Raw genomic sequence first — 12,424 nt, 5'->3', positions numbered from 1 at the left:
GGAGGCTAAATAACGCTCCAAACTTGTGCTACATTTTGGGGAGGGAAAACTGGCATATCCATTTTCAAAGGGGTCCCTTGACCTCTGACCTCAAGATATGTGAATGTAAATGGGTTCTATGGGTACCCACAAGTCTCCCCTTTACAGACATGCCCACTTTATGATAATCACATGCAGTTTGGGACAAGTCATAGTCAAGTCAGCACACTGACACACTGACAGCTGTTGTTGCCTGTTGGGCTGCAGTTTGCCATGTTATGATATGAGTATATTATTTTATGCGAATTGCAGTACCTGTGAGGGTTTCTGGACAATATTTGTCATTGTTTTGTGTTGTTAATCGATTTCCAATAATATATATGTATATATACACATTTGCATAAAGCAAGCATATTTTCCCACTCTCATGTTGATAAGTGTATTAAATACTTGACAAATCTCCCTTTAAGGTACATTTACCTTTTATTTGAACAGATAAAAAATGTGGGATTAATATATTATTGGTACGATAGGTACCACCATGATAGGAAATTGTATTCCCACCCCAAAGTGTATAAAAATATCAGAAAAGCATCACCTTGTTTATTTTGATGTGCATTAATAAGCATAATGGCACAATCAATTGTTCCTTCATTTTACAGTGAATGGCATACATGGTTCATTTCTTTAGAAATGTGTGCTAATTCAGTTACTATTCTCACTTTGTCCAAACTCAGTGATGAAACTGTAAGCACAGGCTAATATGATAATTTAGCTTATAATAATTAGCTGTTGTATATTCATTAGCCTTTTAATTGGTTAACTCTGGGGACCACCAGCAATTCCAGTCAGTCAAATACACTAATGACACACACACACGCACATACACACACATGTACACGCATACAACAGTTCTCCACACAAAAAGACCTTGCAGAAGTAACCTCCCACTGAACTTTTGTAGAGCACTCTCCCTCCAATCACTCCAGCTCTCAATACAACTGTCAGTTTTGGCCAGAAAAGCAAGCTTCAGCTCTGAATTTGCAGCTTTGTCCTTAGTGAGAGGAAGTACCTTGTGACATCTGCACTGACATGCTGGAGATAATCCTCCATGTGATTGTCGCACAAATTGGGGGTCAGCGGCGCTGCAGACAGGGGAACGTGGCGAGGGACACGGAGGAAATGTTCAATCACGGGCCAGCCCATTCGGGAGCCTCCCTTTTCAGCCTCTCCAGCCTACGGTTCATCTCTCTCTCGCGCTCTCGCTCTCTCTTTCTCTGCCCACAGCTGCCGGGCTTCCACTGGGAGGGAGCTGTATTATGGCTGGGTTAATTTACTGATTAATATCCAGCCACTAGATCCAGCTTTCCCCAGATGGCCAATTAAAAACTACAACTGGCAGCGCACATAGGCCTGGCAGCAGGTTGCCGTCGGGCCCAGGGCTGGAGGCTGTGACAGAAGGTGTGGGTCCTGTTTGGGCCCGAATAAGAGCCGCGGACTATCTTACTCTTTGACTCTCCACACCAGAAGGACAAACTACGTAGAGCCATAATACTGAGCAGAACAGAGGAGAGTTCACCTACTGTTACTACCTGTATGTACTGATACTGTGTGGAACAGAAAGTTATAGGTAGTTTGTCATGCACGTCATTGTACAGTACAGTAATTACATTTTAAATTGTAATTATGATGTACAGTTAGTACAAAAAAAAAACAGGCATTCCAAGAAATAATACCGTAATAGGTCAAATAAATACTTTACCTAACGTAACATATTTACAGTAATTATTTAAACAAAAAGGTAACTAACTATAGTGAGTACAAGGAAAATAAAATGAAAGATGCGGTAAGAACTGATTAATAATAAAAAAAAAAACAAGCCTTGTTTAATCTGAATACTGCACTTCGCACATTTGCATAACATACATCTAGATATAGTAAACAATAGGGAATTATCTTATTACCCTATTACCTAATAAATACTTGGCCACTACTATATTTTTTTATGTAACATTTTACATTAGTCATTTGAAGTAATTTCTTTTTCTACCAGTAATTAATGCATAACCTCATAGTGAATATATATTTTTTTTTTTTTTCACAGTAAATGTTTGGTATTTGATATATTTACCGCTAATGTTGTTCAATAAAGTTACAGGTAAATAATTAGTTAATTACTAAACTTATCACATAAATCCTAGTTTTTAATTAGCTATGATGCACTCGTAATTACTTTATAAATACTATTGTACTCTAAAATAAAGTCATCTCATTCAAAAGCCAATATGTTTTTACATATAATGTAATTTATTCTTCACAGAGTATATTATAATCTAGAAAATAAATATTTGACATCAGTAATATCGGAGTACAAACTGTTCAATATAACCTAAAAAGCCTCTTTCCTACGTTTCGCTGCTGAATATTACCAGTCTGTAATATAATCCAGCCTGCGATGGAGCAGTGTTAATTTCACAGTAATAACCCTCACATTATGAGACACTGCTATATTTAGATGGAGGCCATTTGAATACAGGTCTTGTCTTAATACTGACACAAACCTTATAAATGGGCTTGGGTCACCATGGCAACACTGTAAATACAATGGCCGCTGCTGCTCTGAGAGGAAGGGTAATTAATAACTGAATTACGAAACGGAGATAGAAAGCCAGACAGACCCATGCAGCTTCTTAGTCCCTTGATAAAGGAGAGCGTAATACAAACAGTTGTACTTCTACTGGGTCAGCTAAACCAGGGATATCTGGGCCATCTCTGTTCAAAGAGAAAAAGGCCACGAGCAGAATTGATGGCCCATTTCATTATGTAATTGCCTCTTTAACTTCCTTGTTCTGAGCAATCGCTCTTTAAACTCAAGCTCAAGGTAATATATGCAGAGATATGAGGGTAGTCTCACAGACAGATAATTCAGTAAATAGCTGTAATCTTTGCATCACCTTTAACCACCCCGCAGCTGGCTAATATGTCATCTTAAAACCGTGGAGTGCTAGAAATGAGGTGCGGTACATAAAAAAAAAGTGGTCGGCCACAGAGACGAGTTGTACATCAACACAGAGCTGAGCTCCAGGATCACACGGACCGGCGTAGGAAGCTCACTGCTGCTGCTGTGGATATCAAAAGTGTGGTCCGGTGGTGGAACAAGGCTCCAGACAGCCTTTAAGCTGCCACCCTCAGTGTCGGGGTACAAGGAGCACAAAGCTGGATATGATTACCTACAAGGGAGCGATGCTTCCTGCCCTCCAACCCTTGAACTTAAGGTGTACCTTACATAGAATCAAAGTAAACACCAAGCCCCTGTTCACAGCCTCTGAAGTGGGTAGATGTGAGAACACAACACGAGTGACCCGCTTCCTTTCATTTCCCTCTTCATAAAGATCCCACAAATGAAAAAAAAAAATGTGATGCAACACACAAAACAGTAGTGGGAAGGCTGCGCTCTTATTGAAGGGTCAGAAGTAGGATCACTGGGAGAAGGTCACCAAAGAGCCCAAATTCACACCCCATAATTGAGAAACAGGGGTCGCTGATTACAAGGCGAGCAGCGTAGAGGAACATGAGACGGCGGTTGGAACCGCGCTTCACCTCGAGCTGTACTGAAAACTAGACAAAGCGCTGAAAGAGGGCTCTGCGAGGACTGGATGGTCTTCTCAGGTCCACCACTGTGATAAAGAATGAAGACTTAATTAACTGAACAGCCGGATCTAACAGGGACCACGATATCAGAGAGACAGAGAGAGAGAGAGAGAGAGAGAAGTCCCTTTATGTAATTAGATCAATTGGGCATGAAGTGAAGAGGCTTCATCCAAGAGCAGTGTGTGGTTTTGAAGTGGGATCACTGACTGAGGTTTGATTACCTTTTGATTGTTAATGTGAAATTGGATCGCGCCACGTCGGTATAAATCCCTTATTTTCTAATTAAGAGTTTGGAGGATTGTTTTGTGCTTATTTTTCAAATGACTGGTACACGCGGAAATCTTAGTTTTTAAGAAAAGCTTGACCTTAATGTGCATCATAAATACTTTTTATAGCAAATGTGCTTGTCACGCTCAAATCATTAGAGGTAATTAACGGCTTCTCTGATAATTCACCTGAGTGCTTTATGTCCACTTATTCGGCCTATAAATTAACTTTAGATGGACTCGTTCCCTTGTCATTTCAAAACAGGGCTTTTTAGCTGAGGCTCTGTTCAGTACGACGATATACGCCTCCATGAGGCATCGGGAATTGTTTGTAAAAAGGGGAAATAAAACATGAAAAGAAACAAACAATTATCCTGGAAGGGCTACCAAAGCAATACATCTCTTAATTGTTTCACTACTGCTTGGCTGAGAGAGATCCTCATGTCTTAAATAAGGACCCGGAGTCAGGCTGGTCCCAACACGAGGGTCCCCAGGGAGGGGATAGTTGTGTGGCCCAGTGGAGCAGTAGAGTGCCTCTGTCTGTGTCTGTCTCTACACCTCCAGTCGCAGACAGAGGACGTGCGTGAGGGATGGGCCCCATCGTCCGGGGGAAACGGCTTGTGTCGGCCGCCCACACTGCGCCTCCTCTGTGTGAAATTGGCTGAGAGGATGTAGACATATTCCACGCACTGATCCATGGCTGAGTATAAACAAGAGAGGGATCTCGCTTTCACTCCTAGAAGGTCAGGAAGCTTCCCCGTGAAACAGTAAGTGACACTGCCTCTTCTGCACTCGCTAACAGTCTGACCAGTGGAACTTGACCCCTCCCTTCCTCCCCCCCCCCTACCCTCCTCCGCCCCCCTCCGCCGTCACCCTTTTCTCTGCGAGGGTGTCCTGTGTACAACCAATTCTTCCACTCTCAGCGGGGTGCACTGATATTTAGTGGCTGGGTATGCCAACTTCATCAACAATTCCAGGGACAGATACTCAAATTCACATTGAGGGACAGACAGAGCATTCAGCCTGTGACTGGAGATCCATGACCAGCTGGGAACACCTGTAATATCTAACCTCTAAACACTCCTCTGAGTCATATATCATGAGTTCAGATAGACAGACAGAGAAAGAAATTTAAAAATCATGTCTCAACCACTGTCGACGTCCAAACGGTTGAGACAGAGGCATGAGATCTGTGCATGAAATCTGATTGCGGCTGCAGTAAAATGGACTGGGGAAGGCATGAATGTAATTAAAGTGGCTGACACTTTTATGCTGGGTAATGGGAGTCCAGGGCCCAGCTATTCCCTGACGAGCTCCCCTCACAGTATGGAGTACATTTTAATACCACCCTGCACAATGACTTAAATGCAACTCTCAAGGCCTTCATGGAGATATAATATTGATGTGTAAATAGGATAAATGCCAACATCCTGGGGTTTAAGGGACATAGTAAATAAACACTACCTAATACACAAAATATATAAAACCACTCAGGCGTCTGGAAACTGCAGCAAGACAGGAAATAAACCGGGGGAGAGTGCACCACTCAGTGTCTTCCTTTACTGCAAAACATGCAGTTACAAAATGACATAAATATAAGCTTCAATGTAATTAAAACCCAAGATACTGCACAATATTCAGTAAAAATACTGAGCCTAAAATTGAGCATAGCTGCTGGTTTTAAACAAAAACATCTACCTAAACAAAAGAAACTTCTCTACGTGAAATTAGGCTTAATGAAATCACCGTCCGCCCTAAGTGGAGCAAACAGATGAGTTGTGTTGTGCACCAGCACTAATGTTGGGAAACAAATGCAGCGAGTAGAAAAACAGTTAGGCGTTGTCCAATCAGTAATGTATTTGTTAACGCAGGTAGGAAGGAGGGAGCTTTTAGATCACAGTGGGGCAGATAATGAAGAAGTTAATAAGAGGAATGGTACTTTGAAATGTTCCTCAACCACCCAGGTCCCACAATTTAATCTGTAATAAATAATCTCGCATCATTGCAAGATGGCATCTCATAATGGCAAATGAAATATGCTGGTATGATAGGTACAATAAATCTGGATTTTCCTATGGTTCCCTCAGGCTAGGACAATATGCAACTATAGTGCTCTCTGTCAGGAAGAGCAGATCTCGGAGCCGTCATAAAATCTAAATGGGCACTAATTAGGCAAGCCTTCCCTCTCACACTTACTATTTCTATTGACATTTTCGGCGCGCCGTCCTCCCCCCCCACCCTCCCCCTGCACTACCATAAGTCACTGGGAGAAGAACTCCCAGGATTGCAGAGCACAGGGCTGTTAAAGGGAAGTTCAACTTAGTGGTAATGAATAAATTTGCCCTCCCATGCAGTACTGTTTCTTTTGTCTTGGACCCAAGCATATTCATGCATCTAAATGGTAATTTGCTTTGTAACAACCCACGCCACTATGGCACATATCATAGCCATAAATACGCTTTATAATTGCCTTTGATTAGTAAAAAAACTCATTTTTAAAAAAGACCACAGGAATTGTTTAAATTGTAATTTAATTTTCTCCAACATAATATCTAGCTAATACATATTTTCTGGTAATATTAGAAATGTGCCAACTATAAATATCTTATTACTTATTTGCTGCAGACACCAGTGGAGTCTAGTTAACTTCTAAAGGGAGCACTGGGGTGGAGAGGAGCGGTGGGATCACGTAAATATATACGTATGCATTCCTGCCTGCTTCAAATTAATAAAAACCTAATGCGCGCTTGGCACAGGACTGCTTGTTGAACATATGCTGCAAGCATGGCTAAGCCATCTGGCTCAGAGTCAAGTATTCCCACCAACTGTAGTCTTATGCTACCTGACAGTGGAAAAGCTTTATTCCCCTGGCATCAGGGGCACAAATGGAGAAATATTATTGAAATGATTATCTGCATCAAGACTCAGATTTGGGCTGACATTTCGCTGGCTCTGTGTAATCCGAGGGGTTGTCTAGGAGAGGGCGGAGAGGGGGTTTGCCGGTAAGCCTTGGCGGGATGATTAATGAAGCCAGGATACTGGGTGGACCCAGCCCACCTCCACTCAGACCCAGGGGCCGAGCCCCGCATATGAAATTGGCCTATGCTGCTCATCTCCCTGGGAGAGAGCCAGTGATGATCCTCCCGACACCGCTCTATACCTCCAGTCACCAAACAGCACTCCAAAGCAATGCCAGATCCCGGCTTAGGAGATGCTCTCCTCACACTGTGTGGCTGTGAGGGAGGGCTGAGTGCTGACGAACAGCATCCATACTGCTCTTCTGTCAAGCACATTTCACTCTTTTTCAGCATGGCAACTTTTCCGCGGTGCTCGGTAGGTGTCATTTTATAGCAGCTATACATTCAAGTTTTGTGTTTTAAAATAGATGAATTTTAGAGCCATAAAGTTTTTGCAGAAACAGGTGACTTTTAACCAAAAAAAAAAACACGCTGTCACCTTTATAAAGTTACATCAGAGGGCATCACATAATGTCATATTGCAAGTCTTCTGTATTTCTATATAAAACCATGCTTACCTTTTAATAACCAAGAATCCTCCAGTGCTTTACATCACTGCAGCAGCATTGTCGAGGCTCTCCCTCAACCCCTTAGTCTTGATGGATGGGCCTGTGAAAGCCTCTCAGGACGCTGGTAATCGGATAACAGCAAACCGAATTCTTGACCAAGAGCAAGGGAAAAAAAAAAAGCAGCGACATGTAGCTCGTGAATGAACACAGACGAAGGGGAAGCGAGTAATTCAAAAAAGCGAGGAACATCTTTAATCATTCTGTGTCGATGATTAGTCATAGACAATGTCGCTTTGTTAAAAGTGTGCTGTAATTAATAACTGGAGCAGGACGGAACAATTGAGGGAGCGAGTGTCATGTGTTGTACAATACTAGAGAGGTGATTTCTAAATAGTGTAAATTAGGTGTTTACCTATTGTGATCCAGCCCGTGACACCGCAGCCTCTTCTTCCTTGAGAACAAGACCAAAGAGAATGATTAATTGCAAGCTCACTGGGTTTTACAGCTTCAAGAGTAAATCAACTTCTAAGAAGTGCTAACTTGCTAAAATATAAACTAATTTTAGGCCCCAGATATTAAAATATAATCCATCTTCTTCCTCCACAGGGAAAGCTAATTAGAAAATGTGACTGGCATAAGAGAGGAGAGGTGGAGGAATGGTGGGATTAGGCTCGGGAGCAGAAAATCACACCCTCTTGCTAAATCTTGGGATTTCTATACACTTCAAATCAACTATTCCTCTTCGGGCCTCACCGCTTGTCACATTTCAAAACAAAAGCTTTATTTTATTCTAAAAATAGCATATTAAATTAATAGATTACCAAAGTAATAAAAGAATTAACTGACATATGTGATTTTGTTCCCCAAAATATTTATGCTTTTTCTCCGTCTTTGGGTTTTTATTTGAACGTCTACCTGGCACACTTTCTCTTTAATGCAATAGCCAATAAACAACAGTTGCCCGAGGCAGAGAGGGTACCTGACTGAGGCTCCACTGGCATTCAGCTCTTGTGTTCTTCATATGTGTTGACCTTATGCAGTAAAACAGCCACAGCCTATTGTACGATGCATTTAAGGAACAAAGCAGTTCTAAACAGGAGCAGCTGTCTTATACTATCACAGAAAAAAAACAAATACACCGAAATAAAAGCTTGATTAACTGATTTTGTAAATTAAAATGTTCTTCTCACACAGATATATTGAATGTCAGCGATGGCGTTTTATGTGTAAATCAGTAGGAAATAAGCGGTGTGAGAGTACATTGCGTTGCAACATGACACAGTAGCAGTGTGCAACAGAGCTGAGAAGTCCCAGCCAGCCGAGCTCTCTCTCGAGTCCCAGAAGACAATCCCCTGAGAGAGGAAATGCTGCGAGTGGTGACAGCTTAAAGGCAATAAGCCAATAATAAAGACCAGCAAAGTGGCCATGGGAGAGAGCTCTATTCCTGCTAGCGTCAAAACAACAGAGCAAACAAGTGTCACTCAAGAGTCTGCAACCAGGTGTACAAAGTTAAAGTGATGCCTTTTTATTTATTTTTTTGCAGCTTTCTTCTATTCTTTTATTAATTAAACTGTTGTCTTCTCAATTTATTTTTCTAAATCTCCCTCTGCAAGCATCTACGAGTGTTGTCGAGAGTGGCGAAATTGGCAATTTATTTACAGCAGACCTGTTCTGTTAACCCTTTCAGTATAGGAAATAACTTCATAATCCATTTACAGAGGCGTGTCAAGTGTCTTAGTGCTATAATAGCTGTCCAATTGCTGCCCCGCTGGGTGTCTATTTGGCTGCACCAAATGCATTGAAATGCTTTCCTACCGACTGTAACTACTCGGAAACACTCAAAAGAAAATCTCCTGAGCGCAAATAGCACTTAACGTAGCTAAACTTAATTTCATAATGCATGGACATGATACAGGAGGTGATGTTGAGTGTATTTAAACGCTGCAAGTCGTAAAGGACAAAATATTCGTGATTGCAGAAATTGCTGTGTGTGACAGAACAAAGTACTTTGCAGATTGAGGGAAAAAAATTAATATAAAACATGTACCTAATAACTATAAAGTGAAAATTGCGCTGAGAAACACTAATTGGATACTAAGCAGCACATGACAGGAGAAAAAGGTGCATTCACCGCCATGTGGCCCAATTCCCTCAACCTATCACGCCAAACTTTGTCTTTTCATTCGACCTCTATGTAATCAACTTTTCTGGTGGAACTTTAGTGGTCGACTCTTAACGTTATTCTCACCCTTCGTTGCAGTTGGACCCTGTGTGGATGACAAATTCCTGGGCTAGTTTGGAAGCAGGAGTGCTGCAGGGGAAGGCAGTGGCTGGTCTGCGATGGGGGGCCAACCAGCAGAAAACTCATTTGGAATTCAGCACTGCAACATTGCCATCTTTTGGCCAGACTCTGTAAAATCCCAGGGATACTCCATCTCCAAACCCATACTGAGGTCTTGAGGCAGCCTGACACAAAGGTACGTAATTTATTCTCTATACAGAGAGAGGAGGAATTATTTTGGCTGACAATACAATAAATAAAACTGATATGTTTTTAACTACTGATTAAGACCTCCTATATAAATGTCCACTGAATTTCCTCTTTCAAGACAATACAACCTTAATATCACCTATGAATTTAAACACTGTAGTCTGGAGCCAGGATACAGCAAAAATCAACTTCCTGAAAGTAACTGAACATTATGTTCTGTGCTATTTCAACACCATGATTTAGAGATGCACCGATACCGGATCGGATATCGGGCTGATACTGACTCAAATAGCTGGATCGGATATCGGTGACAATGGGGCCAATCTGTTTAATTAAATTATATGTTTACATATGTACATATTATATACTGGAATTTGAATTCCTGTTTAAGTTTTGACCAATTTGTTGCTGCATTAAAAAGGTTTACACTTGAATTGAATTTCCTGTTAATTTTGAAGCTTTTTTTTACCAAGTTGCTGGTGTACAATTTATTACTTTAATAATATATAACAATTCACTCATTTTAAATCTATTTATTTATTTGTTACATTTTGTTTTACAAAGTTAGGAAAGCAATGCTTAAGTCAAGCCTGATGTGTCCTTACACATGATAGAATGATCCCAGTCACTTCCACACAGTGAGGCATACACCTTATTAATTAAACACTGGTTAAACACTGGACCGATACCCAAAGCCCAGGTATCGCTCTCGGTATCAGAACTAAAAAAGTCGGATCGATGCATCCCTACCATGATTCAAATATTTCATTGTCAAGATTTCATGTGATTAAGGCTGGGCAATATAGCCAAAATCTTCACGATACAGGTCACTTGATATCTCGATAACGATATACATCACGATATAGCATGTTTTCTGGTAATTAAATAAATAAATAGTCTATATGAAATAACCACATGGTAAAGCCTATTTCCTCCTGTGTGAAATAAAAACTTGACAAATGAAAAGTACTGAATATTTTCTCATTTTAAGAACTTGAGTGCACATTGAACATAACAGTTTTAAGTGAAATTATCGAGAAAAAATAAATAAATATAGGCCTAGCATATCGCGATAGAAACAATATAGAAAAATATATATACGATAGACATTGTTACATCGTTATATATCATCATATTGCTCAGCCCTACATGTGATGGCTTGTAAAAACAAGTGGACACATTTTTAGCTTTTAATCCATCATCTACTCTTCTTCTCTTTGCAAACATGCGGTGAACAGGAAAGCTTGAGTGGATATACTTGTCCTCTACCTGAATAAATATTTGTCTGAAGCGCCGGCGCCGTCCTGTTTTCCCACGGTGGTGTATGGGACATCATGGATAAGCGAGAGGATGGGCTCTGACAGAGAGTGACAATTCATCCCTTCATCCCCCCCTAACTGACATGTCACATTCTCTGATGACTTTATTGTGCTCCCTGTCACTGCACTTAATCTGTGTGTCAGTCAAGCCGGAGCGGCCCACACCACCACCACCTCCAGACAGCCGAGCTAATGCCCACCCTTTTAATGACATTAGATTTGGAGTAATGCCATTCAGTATAGCATTGATATTATCTTCTATTTGCATCATTCAGCCAGTGACACACAGCCAGAGCTCGGCCGATAGAGAGCTGGTCATTTCCCCATCCATTTCCACTCGGATGACAGATGTCAAGATGGAAACTGGCTATTATTTACTGTAGCCATGTTTTTATCACAGACAGACATGATGTCTCACTTTACTCCAAGCTGTCAGCCAATGAATCAAAACCTGTCTCTTTTTTTGTGATATTTGGAGTACAACAGTACAAAGTATATATTCAATTTCTTACTTGTTTTTTTATTATTATTATTATTATAAAAATAACTGTCAGAAGGTAAATTAATAGGTCTGATTGTCCAAATCAAGAACTGCATGATACAAGTTTATATCTAATAAAAGACCATCAGTTTTATTCTGGCAAGAAAGACGCCAAAGCACATCATCATCTACTCATAACATCACACATATTGCTCTATTTATCAATCCCTTTAACTTGATAATGTATTTCAATGAAGGGTTATTAATAATACCTGCTTAGGCCCGCCAAAACCTGCTCAGGAAGATATTCCTCCTCTCAATAAGCGTCTGTGCTATCCTCTTCAGGTGCTATGATGACATTGTAATGAACGTGCCACAAATGATTTTGAGTGATTCAAATTCCCTCTGCAGCGTGTTTGGTCCTCCTGTCATTGAGAATGAGTAAGCAGCATTACCAGCCTATCAGCATTAGAGGTAACAAAATCTTTTTTTTATTACTGACAGTGCATTTTCTCTCCCATCAGAGCTCCAGTGCCTAATTAAATGTATTTAGCATCATAAATATTCCAGGGGGACAGGTTGACACAATGAATTAATGTCTCGCCTCAATACCAGAGCCTCTCTATTGGCTGTGGAGAGAAAGTTAGCCCGATGCCAGGTAAATGCTGCTGCTGCTTGCATGTCTTGTTATAAATCAGCTGTGCATTTGTT

General features: G+C 40.8%; 1 protein-coding gene across 8 annotated transcripts in view; it reads left to right on the top strand.

Moving 5' to 3' along the window:
• Nucleotides 1-12,424, top strand: part of LOC141782765 (glycerol-3-phosphate dehydrogenase, mitochondrial-like) — a 187,457-nt gene that overhangs the window by 156,719 nt on the left and 18,314 nt on the right. For 7 of the 8 annotated variants that reach the window (XM_074659470.1, XM_074659466.1, XM_074659469.1 and 4 more), the window contains 2 exons: nucleotides 9,683-9,899; nucleotides 12,125-12,187. The gene's annotated coding sequence lies outside the window, so the exon portion shown is untranslated. Of the gene's footprint in view, nucleotides 1-9,682; nucleotides 9,900-12,124; nucleotides 12,188-12,237; nucleotides 12,372-12,424 lie in introns of all 8 variants that reach the window. The other variant, XM_074659468.1, reaches the window with a different exon arrangement.

Source organism: Sebastes fasciatus, chromosome 14 (assembly GCF_043250625.1).
Source record: "Sebastes fasciatus isolate fSebFas1 chromosome 14, fSebFas1.pri, whole genome shotgun sequence".
In the NCBI taxonomy this organism is placed as follows: Eukaryota; Metazoa; Chordata; class Actinopteri; order Perciformes; family Sebastidae; genus Sebastes; species Sebastes fasciatus.
The sequence above is the reverse complement of the archived record's forward strand: the minus strand, read 5'-3'. Positions and strand labels throughout refer to the sequence as shown.